This window comes from Herpailurus yagouaroundi, unplaced genomic scaffold (assembly GCF_014898765.1).
Source record: "Herpailurus yagouaroundi ecotype Mexico unplaced genomic scaffold, PumYag 142, whole genome shotgun sequence".
Taxonomy (NCBI): domain Eukaryota; kingdom Metazoa; phylum Chordata; class Mammalia; order Carnivora; family Felidae; genus Herpailurus; species Herpailurus yagouaroundi.
Window position 1 is genome coordinate 3,538,762 of NW_024412397.1, and position 25,365 is coordinate 3,564,126.

Here is a 25,365-nt window from a genome sequence, read left to right on the forward strand (position 1 = left end):
TTGTGTCACACTGATTACCAGGAATCCCACTGTGCTGCCGGGATTTTACATCCATGACTGCCACGAGAAGACGAGCTCTTGTCCTGTCTTTCTCTCTCCCCGGTTCGTTCCTACCGGCATACGGCTGACCCAGGCCTTGCAGGGTGCGCCCACGTAAACTGGCCGAGGTACCCAGTGAGATCCGGGGCCGAGAGACCCATGCCACTCGGGGATGAAATCCGAGACCGGGCGCGTGGGAAGGAAACCACAGACCCGCTTTCCTCTCACTGTCCACGTGTGTGTCCTTCTCGTGGAGACCGTGCCCCGGGAACGCACGAGTGAATACTTCCTTCTACGTCCCGCACCCCGACCTTGGGCTGTGACCCCAGGTGCAGCCCGTCCCAGCAGCCATCGGGTTTCTTCCAGGCGCTGATGACTGAGAACAGGGCGGAGGGAGAGTGGTGTGTTTGCTCCTGCTGCCCAGATAGAAACGGTTCTTCATTTGAGGATCGCGGGGGAGCCTACCATCATCCTTGAGCAATCTCATACTCCAGGGGCAACATGGGTTAAAAGCGGAGCAAATTCTGAAGACCCAACTTAGTTTACATACAAATATTTCACTCCTAAAAACTTGGCTTATTTGACTATGGGTCTACACAGATCGAGAGAATCTCCGTGGCATTTATATATGGTTCCATACACATAAAATCCGTTATTTCGCTTGATGCGGTTCTTGGTTCTTCTTAGCCCCAGCGTTAACGCTACTCATTCTAGATGTTTTCCTGAGCACAAACGTTAACTTATTATCAGTATCGGTCTTTTGTTCTTTTGCACATCCATTATTCTCTTTTACCCCTTATCAAAGAGACATCACTTTGAATTGCTCTCAGCCGGGTTCTCTAACTTAACCTGTAGTGAGAACTACACTTAATGTCAGGGAGGAGTCTATATTTATATGGAAAATGAAACAAAACTGAGGCTTACTTACCATATATATGACATAAGAGGGTAAATACTTGGCTTTTCTCTCCTGTTCTGCTGTATTCCTTAAGATGCTCCACTGTTCTATTTTATAAAGAGGAAGAGTTCTGTTTCAGCCCACACAGTTGTGTCCACAGACGAGTCTCAGGCCTCTGCCTGAAGTGGAAGCAAAGGGTGCTGGTGGTGTTGCTGGGGGCCCCCAAAGCCTCGGCCTCGCCACAGCCTCTCTTGCTGGGGAGTCGATGGCATCGCGTTTTCAGCATCAAAGTGAAGATAAGAATTGAGGGACCTACTTTCAGACTTCTGGCAGAAAGGCCATTTTCTCTCGATCATGAGAGTAACGGGCAGGGTTTGAAAGCCTGGGTAAACATGGACAAACCCTGGGTAAGGCAGCTCTCACTCTGCCAATCATGACCTCTGCCTGGAGAGGGGGTGCCGTCTTGGGGCTTATCTGAGCTAAGACCTCAGGAGGTGGGTCAAGACTAGTTAAGTCCAGAGTGAGACCGTTTGGATTTGAAGCCAACTCCAGACTCTCTGCTTCCTGGGTGTGTGACTTTAGCAAGCTTCTTGGGGTTTCAGAGTGAGTCTGGAGTTTTTTGGGAAGTGACTCTGTTCGATGTGGCGTCCCGGGTCACCCACGGCCTCCCCCTGGGGGAAGGATTTGCTTTCTTGCTTCTGGACAGTTCCCTCCAGCCCTGGTTCCACGTGGACCCTCTGAGTTTTCTGGCTCTTGCCCGTTACAGCCTCCGATTTGTCACAGTTGAGCGGACTTCAGAGACCATCTGGCCAAATCCCAATTTTAGAATTCAGTAAACTGACTTTGCAGTTAAGCGGACTGAGGTTAAGTGACTTTTTCATTAGAAAGTCCCACTTTAACCTGATATACTAGGTGTAAACCCCTATATTTCTTGGGAACAGAAAACCGAACACTGAAATTCTCACTAAATCTCCAATTGTTGCGTTTGCTTATGAATGCCCAGTTCATTTTCTCGCCCTGTTGTGTCCATTTACAATATTTGGGAATTTAACTTGTGGATTCCCTTTTCTCATAAATATCACTGCTTTCCAAGTGACACAATTTTTCCATCCAGATGCGTGCCTAGACTAACATGATTTCCAAAAAGAAAAATAACAAAAATGATTATCACGCAATTCTTACGGTAGGAAAAAATCCAAATGCAATAGTATGATACTTACTGAAAAATGCAGTCATGCAAAATTGCATTTGATGTTACTGTTATCTAAGGAAAACTCTGCTTCATATCTGAATACATCTCTCTTCCTGTTTAATGGACCACCTTCTGTCACCAGTTCAGGTTTTTAGGTAACTGAAACGTCTATGGAGTTTCCACTGCCAGCTTGTGAGGAAATCGTTTTTATTAGCCGAAAAGACGGTCTTAGGATGGGCTATGCTCTACCTCTGAAACGCTTTATTCCCAAATGTTTGTGAGCACTAAGTACTCTTAGTTTATGAAGCAAAAGGTCAAGCAGCAAATTAGCATTAAAACAAAATGCTGAATGCCTATCAAAACGGGGCGATTTCACTTCTGAGGCAAATACACAGAGAACAGAGTCCACCCGAGGAAACAGCTGTCAGAACATCTTGTCAGGGGGTGAATGAAAGTCTTTAGAGAGCATCCAGATATCCACACATGTTGTAAAACAAAATCAATAACTCCACTCCACAAATATGGCAATACCTGGGCAAGAACAATACCTTCCTGAATTTTACCCACACTTCGCTTTTGTTTAATCGTGAGTCACTTTGCCTACACCCATTACATAATCCCCCTTCCTTCTCTCTTGGCCCGTATGCCCATTGAATCATGTATCTCTGGAAACTAAAGGTTGCTCTCTTATTCAGAGATGATGTTCTATTTCTATCCGGGTGTGATTTGTTATTTCTTAGGCTGTACGTCAGCAGACACCAGGATTGTGCACTTCGTGTAGTTTTGTTGTTGTTCTTGTCATTATCTTCATTTTTGTCCTTCCTGAATTTGACGCCAAATAAGACGCCATTGTCTTATTTGTAAAGGAACGAACACAAGTATCAATAACATAAGGCCTCCTACTACCCACGAGCTTCTGCCTTCACTGGCCGCTGAGTACCTGGCAATTTTGTTATGTTCACTTAAAAAATATACAGCCTTTAAGACGGAAGGTTTCATTTCGTTAACTTGGGTGGGAAGTGGGGAGATGGGAGAAAAGAAACCAAACTTAGGGTCCCGAAGTTAAGGTAGAATGGAAAGGACACTTGAGAGCCTGCCCCCCTCTCCTCTGACTTGTGTCACTTTGTTTACATTTAAAGATATTTACCCATAAGTTCCCTTGGTAGCTACAAATCTAATTTAAAGGACACTATTATAGGATTTGTTTCTCTAATTTACGTTTGACCCACAGAAAACACATATAATTCTTGAAGTTTCTCTGAACAGCGGATGCTGTCCTGAGGAGCCTGTCAATCAACGCATGGCTTTCCAACAGGCACAAACTTCCTACCTCTGTGCGTAGACTTCTCTCCTTCTTTCTTCTACTTAGACTAGGATCCTTAAGATGACGTAAATCTCTTCACAGTTGTGTTCAATTTTAATGCTTGATCGACTACCCAAGAGCTCATTGTTTCTTCATTTAAATTTTAGATTTTCTTTGTAGAGTGCTCGCTTCGGCAGCACATATACTAAAATTGGAAAGATTTTCTTTGTAGATACATCCTATTATTTACTAAGCGATCGGAAATGCAAATCATGAAAAGGGCTTGATTCTGTTAGCTCTAGTCCTTTATGAATCAGCACCCCATAAACCATCATCCATATTTGTATGAAACACACATCGACTAACAGTTCATGGTGGCCTGAGACACAAAGGAGGACTGGTGTCAGTTGCACTGCAGGTCTTGTCAAAGGGCTGCCCTGAGTAGAGAAATACGACCACTTGTCAGCTAGGGAAGGAGAACGGGCTGTTGCAAAGGCACAGCACGGAGAAAGTCAAAGGGACGTCGAGTCCCAATATTTCTAAGTCATTTCTTGGAGCTCAGCTTCTTACACCATTGAGGGGACGTGAAGTGTAGAGCTAATTACCTGTAAACCTAGAAGATCACTGGTACATAGGTCTGTCAATGACAAAGTATACACTGATTCCTAAGTCAACCCTTGGTACCTGGAGGAACACACGATCACATGTTTTTAAGTTATTATTCAGGTTTGGTACTGAAAGTCTCACCCTAACTATTGACTTGCATATTTGGAAACTAAAGATCAAGAGTTAGAGGACGCCAACTATCTTTGGGATGGTCTTTGTCACCAAGGATACAGGTAACTCATAAGATGGAAACTCAGCTTTAAAAAAAGACAAAAAAGCACTTGTAGAAAAATGCCTTGGCAATCACTGAATGCACTGGATACCTTACATTATAAAGCTTTCCTGGTTGGCTATGTGACAACTGAATGGATGAATGAATGTCTGCCCGATGTTAGAATTATCAAAAGTGTTCCTTTTTAAATTTTAATCCTTCCATCTTCTCTGGCAATAGACATCCTTTTAGACAAATTTTCTTAGAAAATTAACATCAGTAAAGTAATCCTGTAGCAACCTACTTAGACTACTATACTCTCTTGGTCTGGGGGGGGGTCAGTTATATAACTTACATGATTCTAAATGGAGCTAAAAGTTGTTTATTTAAGGCATGGTGGTTATGTATTTAGTGTGAACAATTGATATTCACTTTGAGATCTTTTTCAACATAAACAGTGATTGAGTTCTCTTTCTCCCTGTGAATCTCACAGTTTTGCGCAAGAGATTAAAATAGCCTTAAAAACAGACAAAAGAGTCTATTTCTAAAAAGAGTCTACTTCTAAAGGTGACCATAATTAAACAGGGTGGGACACATCCCCCCCATCAGGAATCCTTGCAAAAGATACAAGCCCCATCCATGAAGCGAGACTTTGCACTTGAAACCAGGGCCCGTTGAAGCAAAGAGTCAAGCTCTGTTCTTGGGTTTTTTTCCCCACACAAGCATCAAACCCCGGTGTGGCTTTGCTTTCTTCTTCAACTTAAAAATGAGGGGTTTGGATGAATCACTTCTGGGTCTCCTTTAGGATCCTAAATTCTATGATTCTCAGGAAAGTTGTTAGGTGTGAAGGAGATATTTTGCCCAGCTTATGACCTCTACTCCTCCTCAACCTTGATGTTTCAAGACCCTGGTGAAAAAGAAAGTGTTTGTGAAATTAACCGCAGTTAATGCTGTGTCAATAAAAATGGCGGTGAGCATAGGGCCAAGTCCCTCTCTTTCTGTCATTCTGAGTCTACACAGAGTTCTTATGGGTGACATGCCTGGCTTTCCCATGATCCCGAAACCATCAAACTTTGAAGAGTGGTTTTCTACTGGTTCCCCTCCACCCACATCACCTCTACCCTTCATTCTACAGATGTCCTTCCACTGTCCTCAATACTTTCTTCTGCTCTCTTGAGTACCTCTGGGTCTCTCTGACATGCCTCCCATCTACTGGGCCTGCCGGGAGTGGGTTCCTCTCTAGTCTAGAAGATCCCACATCCCCTTGACTCGCCATCAGGCCGGGCTCCAGCAGAGTCTAACGCCTCGGCTAGATCTACCACGAAAAGCCAAGGAGGTGGGCGTAAAATGGATCCTGTGAAACTTGCAAACAGTATCTGCAATATCTTATTCTTCCAGAACAAGAGAAGAAACGTACTGCAGTCAGGTAAATCACAAAAGCATAGAGTAAATTACAGAAGCACGGATCTGGAAGAGGCCTCCCCATTTTAGAGAAAGAAATCATTATGGGCCTGAAGAGGGAAAGTGATGGTCTAGGGTCTCACAGTTCTGGAATGAGGATGGGGGTGGGGTGTTTTCTGCATTTCTCAGCTTCCACTGATTTTTTGTTTGTTTGTTTGCTTTGTTTTTGTTGATGTCTGACTTTTCTATAGCCAGGTGTTTTGGGAGACTGGTTTTCCAGTACTTGGTTGCCCAGTACACTGTGTTAGCACAGGTAGGGAATCTTCCAGACCTTAGGGTTCATGGTAACTGGCTAGACGCCTGAGCAGATGCTCATTCTATTCCAGTGGCTTTTATTGGCTCCCCTCCCCCCGTTTACTGGCTGGCAGAGAATATGTGCACAATATGGATTCGTTAAATACGCAATCACTGAAGTTGCCGGAATTATGTATTTTCAAATAATTGATGCAATTGTTGCAATGAATTTTTGGCTTATGTCACGTTTGGAATAAAAAGTAATAAGAGAAAATTAAAAAGCCCCCCTCACATACAAAGGACTCAGTGTTTGCAATATTTTGCTCTCTTTTTAATTGCTCCATTGTTTACTTTGATTAGTAAAGGAAGAAAGTGCCCAACTGTAGGGGAACAACACCTGAGTCCATTTAAATATAGAACTTAATCCACCTGAGCAGCAGATTGAGGCTTGCATTTCAAGTTTTAGAGCAGTAACGCTATTTGCTATGCACATCACCAGGTCAAATTCAGTGGCATACATAGAATCTAGGTCTAGGAGAGATGAGACCAGCTTCACTTTGACCAGAAAGTTCCACCGTAAGTTAGCTGCATTCTCAGAGAGCCTGTCTGCATGCTTTTCACATAGAAGACAGCAAAACAATGCTGTTCGATTTGTGGCTTTAGTCACTAGAGATATCCCCATACAATTTTTTCTTGTTTGTGTGAAAATTCAAATTCATTCTTAGAAAATTCAATATTTAGACAAACTCCAAATTTTCTTTTCTCCTAATAGAAGAGTCTTGGGAAGCACTGAGCTGGTTTTAACCGGAGAGGCTTAAGCGTAGACAAGATGTGGAGTGTTGCACGTGCCAGATAGAAAGGCCAGCCTCAGGAAGGCGGTGAGGGTAGAGACCGCTCAGGATGCAAAGCATCAGAGAGCGAATTTGAAGAAACAAGGAATTGTTTTATGAGACAGCATACTAGCAATAGAGTCAGCCAGTCCAACCTGTCCTTTCAGGTGGCGATTCCTATCCCTGCTCTCCAGCAGGATGGCCAGCGGGCTCCCACTTAGACCTCCCGAGACAGAGAGCACCGTTCTGTCAGAAAGATCCCACCAATGTTGGCAAGTCTTGGTTTTGGAAAATTATTATTATGTTGAGCTAAAAACCTACATAACCCCAGGACCTGCCAACTCTTCTTGCATTTGGTGCCTGACCAGTTTTAAATATTTTCAGACAGCAAGGGCCACTGCATGGCTCAGTCGGCTGAGCGTCCAACTTTGGCTCAGGTCATGATCTCACGGTTTGTGGGTTCGAGCCCCACGTCGGGCTCTGTGCTGATAGCTTGGAGCTTGGAGCCTGCTTCAGCTTCTGTGTCTCCCTCTCTCTCTGCCCCTCCCCTGCTTGTACTCTGTCTCTCTCGCTCTCAAAAATCAACATACAAATAAATAAATAAATAAATAGCTATTCTTAGATGGTGACCACGTGTTTAAGTTTCTTGTGTTTTCCCTGATCTTGAAATCTCTTTTCTTCCAGTGGTTCCCACCCAGAGTTGTAAGGAGTGTCAGGAAATGAGCAGGGGTTCTTGGTGGTCTTAATGATTAGTATTTACTGGGAAGGTTCCAAAGGCTCTAAACTTCTTGTGGAGATGAAAAATGGTCCCGCCCCAAAATGCCGAGAGAAACCCATCTTCTTCGGGTGACAAGGATCTTCATTCTCTTGGCTGCTCTCTTCAGAAGACATCCGGGAAGTGGGTTAGTGAGATACAGAAGCAGTTCTCACCCTCTAGGCCATTAGGATACAAGATTTGGGGCAACGAGTTTGGTTGCGCGGATTGCAAATGTTCGTGTGGTTTTAACAACGCGTTCTGTTGGTGAAGCTTTGGGAAAACCGGAGCTCTCACATGAAAAAAAAAATCATATCAACTTCACGGAAGAGGGTTTGAGAAGCTAACAAAATTACACGTGCATCTATCTTTTGACCTCATAGCCTTCTTCTCAGGAATCTACCAACCTACTCAGATGGTTCCCCGTCAAATGCAAAGCAGCATAATAACAAGGGTGTTTAGCGCATGTTTATTTATAAAGGCAAAAGACTGACTCAATCCAAATGAGCATCAAGAGGGAAATAACAGTTGAATAAATTATGATACGACTACATAATAGAATGGGACTCAGACTTTAAAAAATGAGGAAGGTCCTTCTGAAAAGATAAATGAAAAACCAAGGTACAGAATAGTATATAGATCATACCACCTTTTGTGTGAGAAAGAGGAAGCAATTTAAAAAATATATAATATATGTTATTATATATCTTCTACCATTACACATGTAATATGCAGGTACATATTTCATGTTTCTATAAAAAGAAGCGAAAGAAAGAGAAATTCGCAAATTAAATACAATGGTTGCCTACGAGGTGGATGGGGACAGGTAGAGGGCATGGAAATACAGCAAGCATGCTCTGAATGTATCCTTTTATATATTTTTTGATTTAGGGATCATGTAGGTGTTTTACACGCTCCAAACCTTAAAAGAGGTTACAAAAAGTGTCTTTCCTTTTTGGCCTCATCATTCGACTGCTACTCATCGAATTTACGGAAATGCGAAAACAAAGACATGTATATATAACACGAGCTCTTTGTGGTACTCTTTTAGCAACACTACCAAAGTAGACATAACTGTTCAATAGGAAAGAAAGGACTAAGTAACAAATGACCAAGTCAGATACAAAATATTAAGCAGTCATTACAACTATGTTTCTAAAGAATGCCTAACGACATGGGGAAATGTCTCCATTCATCTGAGCCTTTCGTTGACCACGTTAACCTACCGTGGAGCCACCGACCCGGCAGGAAGACTCCTAGCCTTTCCCTCTCTAAGCATGGAACCAGATGCTCCCCAAACATCTGCCAGTCACCACATCTGCCGCTGTCTCTCCTGCTGTTCACGTCTTGCCTCCCAGGGATCACTGCCCAGCGACCACTTCTGAGCCCCAGCCCCTTCAGTGATGGGTTCTGCTTCAGGCTGCCGTGTTTCACTCTCCCTCAAGCCAACCAAGAAGAAAGACTATGTGCGTCCTTGCTTCTTAATGAGTCTTCACGTCTCCTTCCGATTTGGGAAATGATAGCCAGTTCATGAAAACTCCCATCAAGCCACACGTTGGATGGCATCGACTCTTCCTACGTCACCTCCGGATGACCGGCCGTGAGTCCTTGTCACTCTTTCCCTGCCGGTGCTCACAACCTTTGAGTTCATGGCAGAAATGTGGCTTATTTTTCCTCCTGGGCATCAGATACCGTCTTGGAATGTGAAGGTGGGTCCCAGCATATAGGACATAAAATCACACAGAATGATGACAAAATGTGAACACGTAGCCACAACCAACGGTGCTCAATACGATGAAAAAAATGTGCATAGAGCATCATGAGCAGGTTGAAGAGGGAAATAATAGCTCCAAGAGACGGGGGACGGCCAGAAATGACTCCTAGGAAGGGACACTGTCTCCAAGATGAACCCAGAGGAAGAGTTCACCGGGATGAGAGAAGAGAGGAGAAGGACATCTCAAGCCAAGGAGGCAGGATGAGCCAAAAAACTGCACACATTTTAAACCACTGAAGTTTAAATTGTGAAGCAGAGCGTAGTAGCAACGGGAGAGATGAAAAAGGTATGCAGATATCACTTAGCAAAAGAAGCCAGTCTGAAAAGGCTCTGTGCTGTGTGTTTCCCACAGTCTAGAAAAGGCAGAGCTGTGGAGGCAATACAAGGAGAAGCGGTTGCCAGGGTTTAGAGGAAAGGCAAGACGAGGCAGCGGGGCACAGAGCAGCTATTCTGCACGAGGCGGTAACGGTGGGCACGTCACCGCACGTTGTTCAAAACCCACAGAAGCACAACACCAAGAGTGAATCCCAGTGTCAAGTGTGGACTTTGGGGGATAAGGATGTGTCGGTGCAGATTCATCGATTGTGACAAATGTACCTCACCTGTGGGGGACGTGGTTAGTAGGGAGGAACGTGCACACGTGGGGGCAGAAGGCGATGGGAACTCTCTGCGTTAGCCTCTCAATTCGGCCGGGGTGAGTTTCAGAGAAGATAGGAAGTCTCCTTTTATCCCGGTTTTGGGTGTTTGGGCTCCAGCCACGTGCACCCCCCTCGCAAAGCCCCGTCTGGCGACCGAGCAGGATGGAGTGCTTCGTAGTCCCGTGGCCTCACCTCCAGCCCGCAAAGCAAACACGCACGCATGAGACTTCAGACAGATCGCAAGGCACACAGAGCACAAGACCGTGGAGACTTCGAACTAGATCACACACCCTGCACACACATGCGCACACACCCTTTCACACACACACACACACACACACACACACATACACCACACACTCATACACACACACTCTCTCACGAACACACCACACACGCTCGGAAGGGACTGATGTCACCTTGCATATTAACCCCTATGTGCCAACTTCTTGGAGCCTTTCAATCCCTTTGTTCACCAACTTCGTACAATCTCAGCACGTCTGCCTCACTGAGTGTGGGCCATGGCTTTCTCCAGCCTTCTGAAAAGCATTCTTTTTTGCACCTTGGTAGCACCGACTCCCCGGTCTTGCCAAGGTTTAAATCCTGTATCTGAGGACAGGTCCCCACATGGGTGAACTCTCTCCTTTGTTACTCTGTGTGCTGCCCACCTTCCCAGGTCTTGAACCACCAGCCTCAAGACCCACTCACTCACACACTCACTCGCTCCTTAGGGACATGTTTTCTGGGCTCTACCCTTCTCTGCTGTCACGTCCCTCTCTTCCATTAGCAGATCAGTGTTCCCCAGCCAAGCTGAGACATGACCCATCCCCAGAGAGTGCTGTTGTCCAGGGCCCTGCGGGTCACATCTCTCAGGCCCTCATGTCTTTAGTTGATGGGGGAGCACTGGCCTCTAACAGGTGACAGTCAGTATTTCTGCACTTGGGGGCCAGAGGGCTCTGGGAATCCAAGACTGCCTAGTGCATCAGCAAAGATTTCCTCTCTTTTCTTTTCTTTTCTTTTCTTTTCTTTTCTTCTTCTCTTCTCTTCTCTTCTCTTCTCTTCTCTTCTCTTTTCTTTTCTTTCTTTTGGAGAGGGAGAGAGCATGTAACCAGGAGAAGGACAGAGAGAAAGAGAGAGATAGAGAGAGAGAGAGAGAGAGAGAGAGAGAGAGAAACTTAAGCAGGCTCCACACTCAGCACAGAACCTGTATTGAACCCAATACAGGGCTCAATCTCATGACCATGAGATCACCACCTGAGCTGAATTCAAGAGTTAAATGCTCAACCAACTGAGCCACCCAGGTGCCCCTCAGTGTAGATGTTCTGATCTGACCTCAGAGCTCCATTCCCTCTCTCCCAGGGCCCTGAGCTCAGCCAGCAGGCTTGCCTAGGTCAAGAGATCCACCTTCTCCAGAACCCTCTACCCTTGTGATCAAGTCCTGAACATGGCCCTCAGCAGCCTGCCCACTGGCTACAGGACATAGGGGCCTCTCTGTAAGTTGCTGAGGAGGTCTTCCTCTTTTCTTACCAAGCTTCCGTTACTCTTCAACTTCTCCCACCATTTCCAAAACATCAAGGGTGCCCAGTACGAGCGATACAGTTCTGGTGTCCTTACAGGAAGTCAGAGGCACAGAGATAGAAGTCCATGTGATGACAAGGCGGCAGCCCGAGTGGGGCGACCGAGGATCCCTGAGCAGAAGCTGGAAGGCACAGGAGCAGAGGGGTCCTCCCTCGGGGGTTCCGGAGGCCCTGTGGGCACCATAGCTTAGGATTCCTGCTCTCTGGAAGGGTGAGATGATCCGCTTCCAGCCCTAGGAAAGAAACACAGATGGTAACAGGAATTGTGAAAATCAGAGAGGCCCTCCAGTGAGAGTGCAGGTAGGGGGAGAATCAGCAGGCACAGAGCAGGTGTGGGGAGCACACGCAGGGTGGGGGATCCCATCAGAGGAGCGGGAAAGCGGCAGAGAGTGGCAGGCCATGCAGACAGCTCAAGCGACCCTGGGAACGAGGACTCTTGGGGAAAAAGGGGCCCCTGGATTTAGTTGGACCCATCTGAAAGGCTAATCAGAAAGTCAATAGTTATCAATCAGGGAGTGTAAATGGATTAGAAAAACAGTATCACGTTCTGTTTCTTGAGTGCAGCATAACTTATTTGTGATCCAACAGGCCTGATTTGACATTTATTTCCTTTCCTTTTAAAATGTAGCATATATCTATTTAAAACAATATTAGTCTTGGCATTGTTTAGCTCTTGTGTATACTGCTGTCGAATATTTGAGAGGGAGAGAGAGAGAGAGAGAGAGAGTCTTTGGCTCAGGCTGCCACTGATTTATATGACAAAAGTCTGTATCTGCCAATGTTTGCCAAAGGAATGTTACAAGCTTGAATCATTCCGTGCAATTGACAAACACATTTCAATGAAAAGAAAATGTTTTACTTGTAATCTGCATCATGAATGTATTTGCGTCTGAATTCAGAAGTCAGGAAGTAACCCATCGCAGGGAATAGCCCTCACTGACCAGGCGTCCCTTCTTTCTAGGCTTATCGAAGCAAGAACTTTTTGTTTTCTTTTTACACACAAGTTCTGATATTGTATTACACACCAAGTCGAAATACTAATGCACATGGATTAAAATGTGGGCTTAAAAAATGCATAGATTTTAGATTTCTATAAGGAACAAAATATAATAATGACATATAATAAAAAATATATGTGTTTACATAGTGCATATATTTTTTATAGAATCATATAATAAATACTTGCAGTAAATACAAATATCTAATATCCACGGGACCTGTGGAATTCTGAAAAGGTACAAAGGCACAAACCTTCCCATCAATTCAAAATTCTTCCTCAGAAGAATCGCTACCTCGGCGATGCTGAATTTGTTTGTTGCTTGGTGTCCCTTGAAGCTCCTGAAAAGCCAGATTCCTCTCCCAAGCATTCCAAAGCCTACTCTAAATTTTGGAGTACTGAAGGACTAGTGTGGAGTCAGCATGATCTCCATAAGCCCCTGTTTTCAAATATTCGTTATTCCAAACAATCAGACTCATAACGGACTGTCAACATATGTATCCTTCGATCAAATGTCACTGAAATGTAATGTGCCTCATACAAATAAGAGACTATCTTTTTGCGGTTACTTTTTCCCACTCTGATTATCAACCTTACTATAATGATTTTGCACCATATAATCGTGCATGTGGTTGGAGCTCTGTTCTGGAAAAGTATCAGTTGGCAACTGATCCATTATCTTATGGATATATTCTTCTGTATTTAAATTTATGTCTTCTGGGTTCCTTCCCAGAACTGGATAGATTGCTGAGAGCAGGACAAAGGAAGGAAAAGTTTTGCATGGATCTCTGAGATCCAAGAAACGAATGAAGTGTTCCTCTCTTGGTAGATGTGTCAAAATGCAGGGTCCTACCTTCTGCAGTATTTCTAGTGAAGTCCATCATGTAGAATAAAAGTAACTACAGAGATTGTTTTTCCCTGCATTCTACAGGGTGGGGTTGATGATAACATAACGTGATTTCTTCCTCATTTCACTTGGTGTTGTTCACAGTCAATGACAATACTTCATATAATGCCATTCAGGTTTTTTAAGGACATTAGCAAATGATAATTTATTGCTTTCTCAAAACACACCTGACATGCGAGTTAGGAAAGGCAGTTATTGTTTCTATTTTCTAGATGATGCTCAGAGAGGCAAGTGATCTCCCTGAGACGCACAATCACTGAGTGAAAGACCAACTCCAGGGCAGTAGTCTCAACTTTGGCAGTGCGAGAGGTCAACTAGGTGCTTTCAAAAATAAATACCAATGCCAAGGTCCCACCCAAGATCAACTCCTTTGGAACCGCCAGGGGTTGGGCTCAGGCACCTACATTTTTTTCAAAGTTTCCCTGATGAGACAACACGCATCCAGGCTGCACCGGCAGACGGAAGTTCTCAGGCTATTCACCTAGTTCCATATGAATTGTCACCTTCCATTCTCAAAAGCTCACAGCGGTGTCGTGGGGATTAAGTGAATTAAAGTGTGTAAGGTACTTACAACAGTGCCTGGCTCAGAGTACGTGCTCCAGAAGTGTAACTACCATTGCCATCACCATCATTACCATCATCACCATTACCATCACCATCATCATCATCCCCATCGTTGTGAAAGAAATTCTCAGATAATTTGATCTAAATTATTCTTTCATTGTAAAACAGTCCATTGTGGCTCACGGCATTTCCAGGTTCCGGTATCTTTGTCAGTGCAGAAGAAAGCCGTGGGGAGCTAGGGAAGATGGAGACATGAGGGAAGGGTGGTCACTGCAGCCCAGCTCCATGGGGGCACTTTCATGGCTCATTTTGATCAACCAGAACCCTGCGGCCACAAGAACTATCACATTAGCTAGATTCTAAAAGTGGGATCCGGATGACATCAAATGACTCCTAAAACGATTAGTTTACCTCACAAAAGCAAGCGAGATACATTGAGGGATCTTTCTGTATTTTAACTCATGGGAAGGGATTTTACTAAATATATACACTTTCTATATACTTAGTGTTAAACATCTCATTGAACCAAATTTTTCTCGATCAATTGGTGTCCCAAACTAGGTAGTTTTTATTGACAAATTTGTCATAATAATGCAAAGCCTCCTTATGTCCTAAAATCATAAAACCTGGAAAGTTAAACAAATGTGTGCTTCTATTTTTGGCGAGTGCCCTATTTTGTATGCTTTTTAGACTTTATTAAAAGAATTGATTATTTCTTAATAACAAAAATCTCATTATAACCTCCTAGAAATTAGCATGGTCCTGGAAAATAAGTGGTCTCTTTTACGTGGTGAGTAAACCATTAGACTAATCAGATTTCCTTCTGTATCAAACTCACGTGCCTGAGAAAATGGATGGAAGCAAAATAGATGTTGTTATTTTGACTTAGCAGGACTTTGGTTTTGGGCAGGACACATATGTTAGCAAAAGGTAAAGTGTCAAACAGATCGTAACTGTGTGACTTCATTTCTTTAGTAGAATGCAGCTATGAGACCCCGTTTCAAACATGTAGATTTAAGGGGGGGAGAAAATCTCTGCGTGGCTCCAGATGCCTCCCTCAGGGGGCTCAATAGCACTGCCATTGTCCCTAATTTTATCCGAAATGTCCACTTTTAGTCGCTACTTGGGTTAGAGCTGCGGTTCCCTGACTGGGGAAACAGTGACGTTTGCAAAACGTATTATTTAGTAACATATGCAAAGCAAGAATGGAAAATAGTAATACTAGAATGATACCAAACAAACCTACCTTCTACTATAACCAATATGTCATTACAGGAAGGGCACTTTAACAACAACCGCAATAGGAAAGACATCGGCCCGGAATTAGTCCTTTCAAGTGATTAAAGCTAGCCTCCTGAAGAATCACAATTGGTGTTATTACTCTTGGCATTTTGGTATGGTGAAAGCTTTGCCATAGTCACTGAGATTTGGAAACCATCGTCTAAGATGACAAAAATGAGAATATCATCCCTCAAAGCCCATGATTTGGCTGTGTGGCTGCTGCCTACAAGGGAAAAACTATTGTGGTACCAGTAACTGACAAACTACTTGCACCCAGAATATACAAAGAACTCCTACACATCAATAATAAGAAGGCAATCCAATAAAAATCAGACCTGAGCAAGACACTTAATAGAAGATACATCAATTGCCCGTGCATTAAAATATTACACGGTTGATCGTCAGAGAGAGACAGGTGAATACCACAGTGAAATACCGTATCACACCCACAGGAGTGGTTACGATAATAAAAGATTGGTGATACCCAATGTGAGCAGGGTGTGGAACGCGGTGTCACATGCTTCTGGAGGGAGTGTTGAGGGGGTGATCATCGTGCTTCCCAGTTCCTACAACAGTAAACAGATCTGTACCCTCTTGTGATCTTCTTCCTAAGAATCTACCCCAAATAAATGAAAACACGTGCCGCAATCAAACTTTACATTATAATGGTTTGCAAGAAATATATATGAAGTCATTCAGATCAGCAAAACATTTCTCATACATTTGGTCTTCCCCCATTGTTTTTGAAAACACTTCGGAGCCATTAAGGTGAAATGTGTGTCTTGTTATTAATGAAGGTGACTTTTGGACCCAAGCAAATGGTGGCCTGGTTGCCAGGAGGACCAGCCAGGTGTTTGGAGGGTATGAACTTTCAGGGAGCAGGGTTCAGGGGGTGAACCAGCCAGCGGCCAATGACTTAGCCAGTCATGACTATGCAGTGAAGCCTCCATAAAAAGCCCAGAGGACAGCTCTTTGGTCCCGTTTCTCAGGGAGCCTCCACACATGCTTCCATGTGCCATTGATCTGGCCCCAAGCTCCATGAGGACAGAGCTCCTTTGTCCGAGACCTTGTTCTTCGTGTCTCTCTGTATGCTATTGATCCACAGCCTTTATCGTACCCATTAACAAACTGGTAAACGTAAGTAAGTGTTTCCCTGAGTTCTGTGAGCTATTGTAGCAAAGAAATCAAACCTAAGGAAGCAGTCGCAGGCATCGGTCACAGCCTGGGGTTTGTGACGGGCATCTGAAGCGGGGTGTGGAGGGGCAGTCTTGTCGGACTGAGTCCTTAACCTGTGGGATTTGATGCTGGCTCCGGATAGATAGTGTCAGAATTGAGTTGAATTCTCAGACGGCCTGCTAGTGTCCAAGAATTTCTTGTTATTGTGGAGGGGGAGACCCCCCTGTCCCTGATATTGGAATTAGGTCTGGAAATCCTTTAAAAGAGCCTGGTACGAGAATATCCGCAGTAGTCCCGTCCAAAGTAGCCCCACGTTGGGAGCAACACGTCTATCGAGAAGAGAAGAGAGAAAAAAACCACGGTGTGTTCATTTCTTGGAACACCGTTCACTAATAAAAAGGAACGAGCCATTGATACGTGCAAAACCGCGGCTGAAACTCAAAAATACTACCCTGAGGCACAGGAACCAGCACGGAGTATACAAGCCGCTTGTTTCCCTGTGTACCGAGAAGACACGCGCTTGGTCTTGGGCGACAGAGGGGGCGCTGTGAAAGTGGCTGCGTGGGGGGGGGCTGCGGCGTGGGCTCGGGCGGTTCCTGAAAAGGAACACAAAGGCATTATCTGACATGACGGAGGTAATCTGTCCCCTGTTACGCAAGTGGGTGTGATTGTCAAAATTCGGCGAACTGAACACACGAGACCAGTACCTTTCGTTATATGGAAATTACACCTTAATTTAAGAAAAGGCAAAAGACACGCATAAAAGTCACCTCACGATGTTGCCAACGGCCGCATCTGCTCCGAAGGAAAGTTTGCCGGCTCCTGCCAGGCACCAGTCCTGTGCTTCTGCAGGGGGCCCTGCGCCCACGCGGTCCTTCCAGGAACATCCATCCTGGGGAGGTCTCTTCTAATGAGGCTCGACGTCTTTTCTAAACGCGTATTTCGTGGGTTCACTCAGCAAATATTTATTGAGAGTTTATTATGTGCCAATAGCTGTGGCTGACCTCAAGCACCCAGTGGTGAATGAGGCAGACAGATGCCTCTGCCCTCAGGAGGTTATACTAAAAGTGAGTTTAGTGATGAGCTGGACGGGTTTCCCGTTTCCACGGGCAGACTGGTGGGTTGGCATTTTTAAGTTTGGAGGTTTCCGTTCAATTGCTAAATGAACACACCCCAGGTTCTTGTTCCGCAAACTTTTCCAGAAAGTCTTCGTATGAAATGCCTCTGAATTCCTGGAGTGTCTTTAAAAATTACCATCGATTTTCATCAATAGTGCATTTTGATATAAAATGATACAAAACAACAATTTCAAAATACACCCTCTTTAGTAAGAGAATAAAATTTCAAAATGTTTTATTTATTTACCCACTATGCCCATTTCTTCCTGAAAGTGTGTAAAATAAAAAAGAACAAAAAGAATTTATAGTTCCCTTGCTTTGAATGTCTAAGTAGGAGCTTTGGATTTCTCACACAACGTTTCTCTCACTGTAGTTTTTCTTTAGCTCTGTAAATGATTGCAACTAAAATCAGGGTATTTCACGATTTGGAAGTTCTCTGTTTTCCTTTCTATTGTCTTGCTGTGGAGAATAGTGACGATGATCTGGCAAATGCCAAACAGTGGTAGAAAGCCGGGAAAGAAGCACGGATTTGAAGAGTGCATTTCACATAAAAGTCATACTCTCTATACTACGTGCATATTTAAGGCATTTTTCAATCCCCTGGAGCCCTATAGATCAAGATGGAAGGAGATTCACTAAATTATCCAACTCCTTTGGATTTCTAACTTTACCACCCGATTCGAGATTGCATTCCCTGATTGGGCATTAAAAACATGAGTTCCTGGGGTGCCTGGGTGGCGCAGTCGATCAAACATCTGATTTGGCTCAGGTCATGATCTCGCCATTCCCGACTTTGAGCCCCGCGTAGGGCTGTGTGCTGACAGCTCAGAGCCTGGAGCCTGCTTCAGATTCTGTGTCTCCCTCTCTCTCTCTCTGCCCCTCCCCAACTCGCACTCTGTCTCTCTCTTTCAAAAATAAATAAACAGGGGCGCCTGGGTGGCTCAGTCAGTTGAGCATCCGACTTCAGCTCAGGTCATGATTTCACGGTCCGTGAGTTTGAGCCCCGCGTCAGTCTCTGTGCTGATAGTTCAGAGCCTGGAGATTGCTTTGGATTCTGTGTCTCCCTCTCTCTCTACCCCTCCCCAACTCGTGCTCTTTCTCTATCAAAAAATGAATAAAAACTAAAAAAAAAAAAAAAAAAAAAAAAAATTAAAATAAATAAATAAACATTTAAAAAATTTAAAAAAATATATAATTAACTGTGTATTTTTCAAGGATAATTTCTAAGGCTCAGATATACTTTTGCAAAAGAAAAAAGAAAAAAAGGAGAGAGAGAGAGTTTCTATTTTAGACTACTCTGTGATGATTCACTCACTAAATAGCTAAATGCCAACAGTTCACTAAGCCAGTATAAAGAAACAAAATCTGAAATGCTCTCCAATTAAGGGGATCCAATTATTAAAGAGCATAGAAAGTCTAGTTGAAAATCCTCACTTCATGATGGGACCGGAAGCAATCTCGAGGGTAGAGTCATGTCCGGCCACTGTATGCCCAGCACCTTGCAAAGAGTGTGGTCTCTGGTAAAGGTAAATCAGTGTTGGTTAAGAATATGTTGGAAGAATTATTATTTTTCATATAAACGTCATTTCAGAAGAGACCTTGGAAGTATTAAGTCAACTTCGCAATCGTCGCATGTTTTTCTAACTTGATTTCTCTTCTACGTGCTAGATTTTTACAATTTTGTGAGAGTAACAAGGTTTGCCCTTAGCCTAAACGTCCCTTTCACTGTTTTGAGTGCGATATCATTTTTAAATAGTAAATAATTCTGCTTTCACTAAACTGGAAAATCTGAGCACATCTTTAAAAAAGAGCACCAGAATTTAAACCAGTATAAAATAGAAGAGGCAGACCTTTGCTGAAGATGGTGAGGCCATTATTTTCCAGGACCTGAAGAATTTTATTCCATTAATTCCATCTAAAGTGGAGTTGGTTGTTTTCCTCTCGTTTCTAAAAACATAGTGTTGCAGAAGAGGGTCGTTGAGGGGAGGACTGGTAGCTATCTCTGAAATTCCTTCTCCCCTTTTCAGTGGTAATATAATCTTAGCCTTATAATACATAATTGCTTGGCTGGACTGCATTTCTCCACTTGTCTCGCAGTGAGGTGTGGCGGTACGCCTACGTCTTCACGAAGGAACTGGAAACACAGGTGGGGAACGTCATCTCTGGATTCGGGGAATCCAGACTTCAGAACTGTCTCCATCCTCCTCCTCCCTGCAGATGGGAATCCAGAAGCAGTGTCTGGGCTCCCACCATGCAGAAAATGGCGGTGGTGTTGGAGATGACAGAGCAGAAAGCAAGAGGTTGGAACCTGGGTCCTTGAGTGACCTTGGAGGGCAGACTTGCCCGGTTAACCCCAATTTCCCGCTTTGGAATTGTGTGTGAGAAGAAGTGTCCGTACTCTTGAAGTCATTCCATGTTGAGGTCAGTTCTGTCCGCTGGTTTAGCTACAGCTGTCCTCGCTGGACCACTAAGAGAGAAATCCAAACTTCTCAGATGCGTTCTCTCATGCACTGTTTATGCCATATTTGTGAAATCAGTTATTTTGGTGCCATGTATAGAAAGGATGCATGAAGGTCTACTTCAGCCTACGTCTCAAAATCGGAGCGTGAAAAGGAACTCGGAAATAAATGCTCAGTTCCGTATCCCTGGCTTTCAAAGGAGGTGGAGAATTGGGGTGCTAAGCCTGAACAAGGGGGTAAGTATGTACGATACCGTGTTTGGTCTTTAGGAAATATGGTTGATAACTGGAGGTGACTTCTGTATTCTGGATCCTGCCGCGAACATAACTAACGAGGTAGACATGGGTCCTTCCGGAGAAGAGTTCCAGTGAAACCACAGGGGGGAAAAAGGATTTATGTTGGATTGAGGATGGGCAGTGAGTATGGACTATTTTTTCCAAGAACTTTAACCACGAAGTTTCTGGTGACAGAAGCGCAGGTGTCTAACCCAGTCTCAGAACGGGACCAAAGGGACCACCATTGACTCTGAAAACCAGACAAGAAACCATTTCTCTGCCTTAACAAAAGAGGGATCTGAGCTATTCAGAGTAAAACGGAGCTAACTCGACAGAAGGGAAGACACAAGCAAAGATGCTAAGTGATTCTCCCTCCTGAAAACCCACAAGGTCAGGAGGCCATGGCAGAGTACCTCCCACTCTGGGCTGGACACAGAGTGAGCAAACGGCGCCCCAGGGTGCAGGGCACCGGGACCCTATTCTGTCGCGGTAAATGGCGCCAGCGGCATGTGGAGCCCAGGATGGGTGCGATGGCGAGGTCAAGAAGGCAACATAAAACACAGAATATGCCCAGTGATCCCCTTGTACCCTCATGAGACAAAGAGAAAGATGAATTTAAAAGTGAACACAGCAACCTCGTCAGAAACAGAGAGGGGGCAGAGGTGGACAAAAGTTCCCTTGCTGCCCCTGTGTATCCGTGTCGCTGCCTCCTGACCCCTGTTGGGCGCGGGTCCCTGACTGCGCTGTGGACGTGTTTATTTTCACACTCGCCTCTCGCACACACTCACTGCCGTCTTTGTCCATCATGGTGCCCTGAGCCGTCACTGCAATATGCTGTCACACTCAAGAAACTTCGGTCACACTGCTGTTTTATTACTCTTTCCTGGAAAACCCAACCCGCTTCAATCCAGCCCTCTGCCTCACCTGCTGTGACACCACGCTGACAACAGACATTGGGGAAAATGCAGAACCTACTCGTGGTTTCATTTGAATCCTATGTTGACTCATCCCGGGGGGTCTTTCATACAGAGCGATGGTCATGTCGCATTCTCCTGGTCCCCTCACTGCCTCCACTCTCAGTGAAGGCTGACCTGTCCACCCCCCTGGTACGTTCCTGCCCATGCCCCCCCACACACATGGCCCCTGTCTTCAGGCCCCAGCCCGCCCACGACCCCCAACACCATGGCCCTGGCTTCAGGCCCCATGCCACACCCCCAGTGAATGCTTAGCTTCCCCTTACTGTCCGTCAGTCAACAAAACCCTCAGAACTGTCCTGGCTCTTCCCTCCCTCACATCCTGTATCCAACCTAGAAGAAAATCCCGTTGACTCTGGTCACTTTCTGAACTTCACATCTATTATTCCCCCGCTCTGATGCTCTGAGCCACGTCTCTCCCCGCGGATGCTTGGGATGCTCTGAATAGGCCACCTATACCCGCGATGCTCACTCTCAGCACAGCTGTCCATGTGGTCAGCACTCCGGCACTCACACTACTGTGGCAGCTCCCTGTCCCCGAGAGTAAAGGCAGTCTTGACCCTGGCCTGCCAGGCAGAGCCTGATCTGCTGCTGTAAACGATCCTTACTTTACCCCGTCTCCTCCACGTACCCCTCGCTCACTTGGACACAGCCACAGCCACCCAGGAGAAACACTGTTCCCAAACACGCAGTGTGTTCCCGCCAGGGACACTCGGAATTGGTGAGCTTTTATTTAAAAAAAGGAAAGAGGGGCGCCTGGGTGGCTCAGTCGGTTGAGTGTCCGACTTCGGCTCAGGTCATGATCTCGCAGTTCATGAGTTCCAGCCCCGCGTCGGGCTCTGAACTGACTGCTCGGAGCCTGGAGCCTGCTTCAGATTCTGTGTCTCCCTCTCTCTGCCCCTTCCCCGCTCATGCTCTGTCTCTCTGTCTCTCAAAAACGAATAAACGTTAAAAAAATTTAAAAAAAAAGGAATGAGTGAAATAATCAATGAAATGTTCAAAAGATTTGATTCTGCCAAAAGGCACAGTGAACAAAATTCACTATCAAGAGGCTACATGGGCAAAATATTCATAATGGAGGACAAAGAATTGCTAGCTGTCATACATAAAGACATTTTATAAATTAATACAAAATATAAGGCCTTTAATTTTAAAAGTGGACACAATTTATCAACTGACAGTACAAAAGAAAGAAAAACCAATGCCCTATAAGCCTATAATTATGAAAAGTTTTAAAAACAGATTCAATTTGACCTCATAATTCCTCTCTGAGTAATTTGTAGCTGGGAGTTCATTAAGAATATTCCAAAGATTTACTCACCAGGTAACAGTTTAGTAGATTATTTAGTAAATTTACATTTCAGTAAGACTGAAAATTAGGAACACGCAAATGTCCAATATTTTAAGATTGAATACAATAAATGATGCAAACCTTGCTTGCAGGAAGCACAACATATATTATAAATAGCTTTGCTGAAATATATAAGATTTTTACAATTTGGAGAAGTAAAAAAGCAGGTTACGAAACACCATGTAAGAACAAGTCCATCTCGTGGTACTTAAATATACACATGCTTATATTTTTGAATCAGTATATGTTACTGACAATGATTATTTTGTTACTTAAATGGGCTCATACATTTTTCCTTAACAACAAAAAAAGTTTTTTTATAAATAATAAATACTTTTATAAATATTTTAATAAAAATATTTTATTATAATAAATATTTATTATACAAATATTTTTATTAAAATATTTATTTATTATAATAAGTATTTTTATAAATAAAAAAAAGTATTTTTACTTATAACAACCAGTCCGTCAGTTTCTTTTAAATATGGCACAATAAATTCTGGTTTTAATCCACCTTTCAAGAAAGCATATTTATATTTTAAAAATATATATGTATGGGTGTTAATATTAAAATGAATATGTCATAACTAGTATAAAAATAAAAGAAATAATACTGTGACCAAAAATGAAACAGAAATGAAAACAAAATGAGCAGGGATAAAGCCACTGTGTGACTCCCAGTGGGGAACCAATGATCACATAAAGAATATGTGCCTGGCCTATCGCAAGAGCTCAAAAAATGGTTTTTATCTTATTATGGAGAATATTCGATCACTATTTTTCTGACAACAAAATTTGAAATATTTGAAAACTCACAATGTACCTCTTCTGGTCCAAATAAATTTAACCCCTTGTGTTTTCTCAACTTATTTTTTATAATAAGTGACCCTTAACGTTTAATCTCTTCAAGTTCGTTTGATCATATTATTTTGGACGCATTCCAATGCTTTTCATAAAGGGATGCCCGAATCTTATGCAAATGACCTCATGTGAGCATTGCTTATGAACCAAGTGCCAATGTTCCATGGCCAGTGGGTGGACCCATTAATCCTTGACCTACGGTTCGTGGGGCTCTTTGTGCAATGGTTAGAAGTACACCCTCTGGAATCCGCTCTCAGGGTATGAATTTCAGCTCTGTCCCTTATTTGCTGTGGGGCCGCGGCTCTCTACTTCCTTGATCTTGTCTTACTTGGGTTGAAAGCAGTTGCCATGGTACTCAGCATGTCGTAAGTTTTCGCCAGCATTAACTCATGTTCATTGGTAGCTTTCAGCTTCTTCCACGCAGATGCCACCACGTATGGCTTATTATAGTTTTCCATATTATAATTTTTTATCCCTAACCCAAGCTCTTGATGCAATTTTTTTTTAAATTTTTTTTTTTAACGTTTATTTATTTTTGAGACAGAGAGAGACAGAGCATGAACGGGGGAGGGTCAGAGAGAGGGAGACACAGAATCCGAAGCAGGCTCCAGGCTCTGAGCTGTCCGCACAGAGCGCGACGCGGGGGCTCGAACTCACGGACCACGAGATCATGACCTGAGCTGAAGTCGGCCGCTTAACCGACTGAGACACCCAGGCGCCCCTCTTGATGCAATTTAAGCCTACCATCCAGGGCACTGATTTTCTTCACAGGGTGACGTCATCGGTCATGGTAATCAATAAATTTCCATCCTGGTAAGTAGTACCAGCCCCAACTGGGTGCCAGAGTTTGTGTTCTTGTTGGCGATCGTTATCAGCAGGTAACGTGTCAGGATATTTCAACCCCTCAAGAAGGAAAACCCTGATCCGAAGACAATAAAATGATTTCTTTTCTCCTATGACAAGAAGCTTCAGGGGCCCCGGTGCTCGTGATTCTGCTCCTGGCAAAGTGATGATGAGCCAGGTTCATTTCCTCTCCTAGCTCCCCAGGTTCAACACCCTGGCCTTGTCCTCAGCCTCACCTGTTCCGGCCAGAGCAGTGCAGAGCCACACCCAGGACAAGATCGCATCCAGGAAAACAAAGCAATTGTTTTATCTTTTGTTAACTCAGGAGCGGGGAAACCTCAAAACCCCCATCAGAGGTTTCTCTAGCCAGACACAGACGTCGTGACAATTTCTAAACCGACCCCAAGGCAGTGTGGGTCCCAGGACTGGCACAGACAGATCAAGATTTACCCCTAGGGTTGCAATGGGGGGTGCTTCCCCCAAAACTCAGAAGAGCTTTGGCACGTCCGCTGAAGAAGGAGTAAGGCGGGACAGGAGCGAGCGAGCGTGCAGCGTGGGTCTGCCACTGTTGACCCATTAATGGCATAGTGACAGTAATATTTCTTTTTAATGGTCAGACCGAAGATGGCTATGTGGAGGGAATCGGATCAGGTTCACCACTTGGCTATATCTATATGTATATCCAGTTAAAGACAGACTACATCTTAGTAATTACATAGTTTTATTTTTTTTTATTTTTATGAAAAAAATTTTTTAATTAATGTATTTATTCCCCCCCCCTTGGACTTTTACTAAATCATCTATAGATATGTTTCTTTTATTTATTTATTTTTATTTTTATCTTTTAATTTTATTTTTTATTTTTTAAAATTTACATCCAAATTAGTTAGCATATAGTGAAACAATGTTTTCAGGAGTAGATGCCTTAATGCCCCTTACCCATTTAGCCCATCCTCCCTCCCACAACACCTCCAGCTATTTATTTGTGACAGAGACAGAGCACAAGTGGGGGAGGGGCAGAGAGAGAGGGAGAGACAGA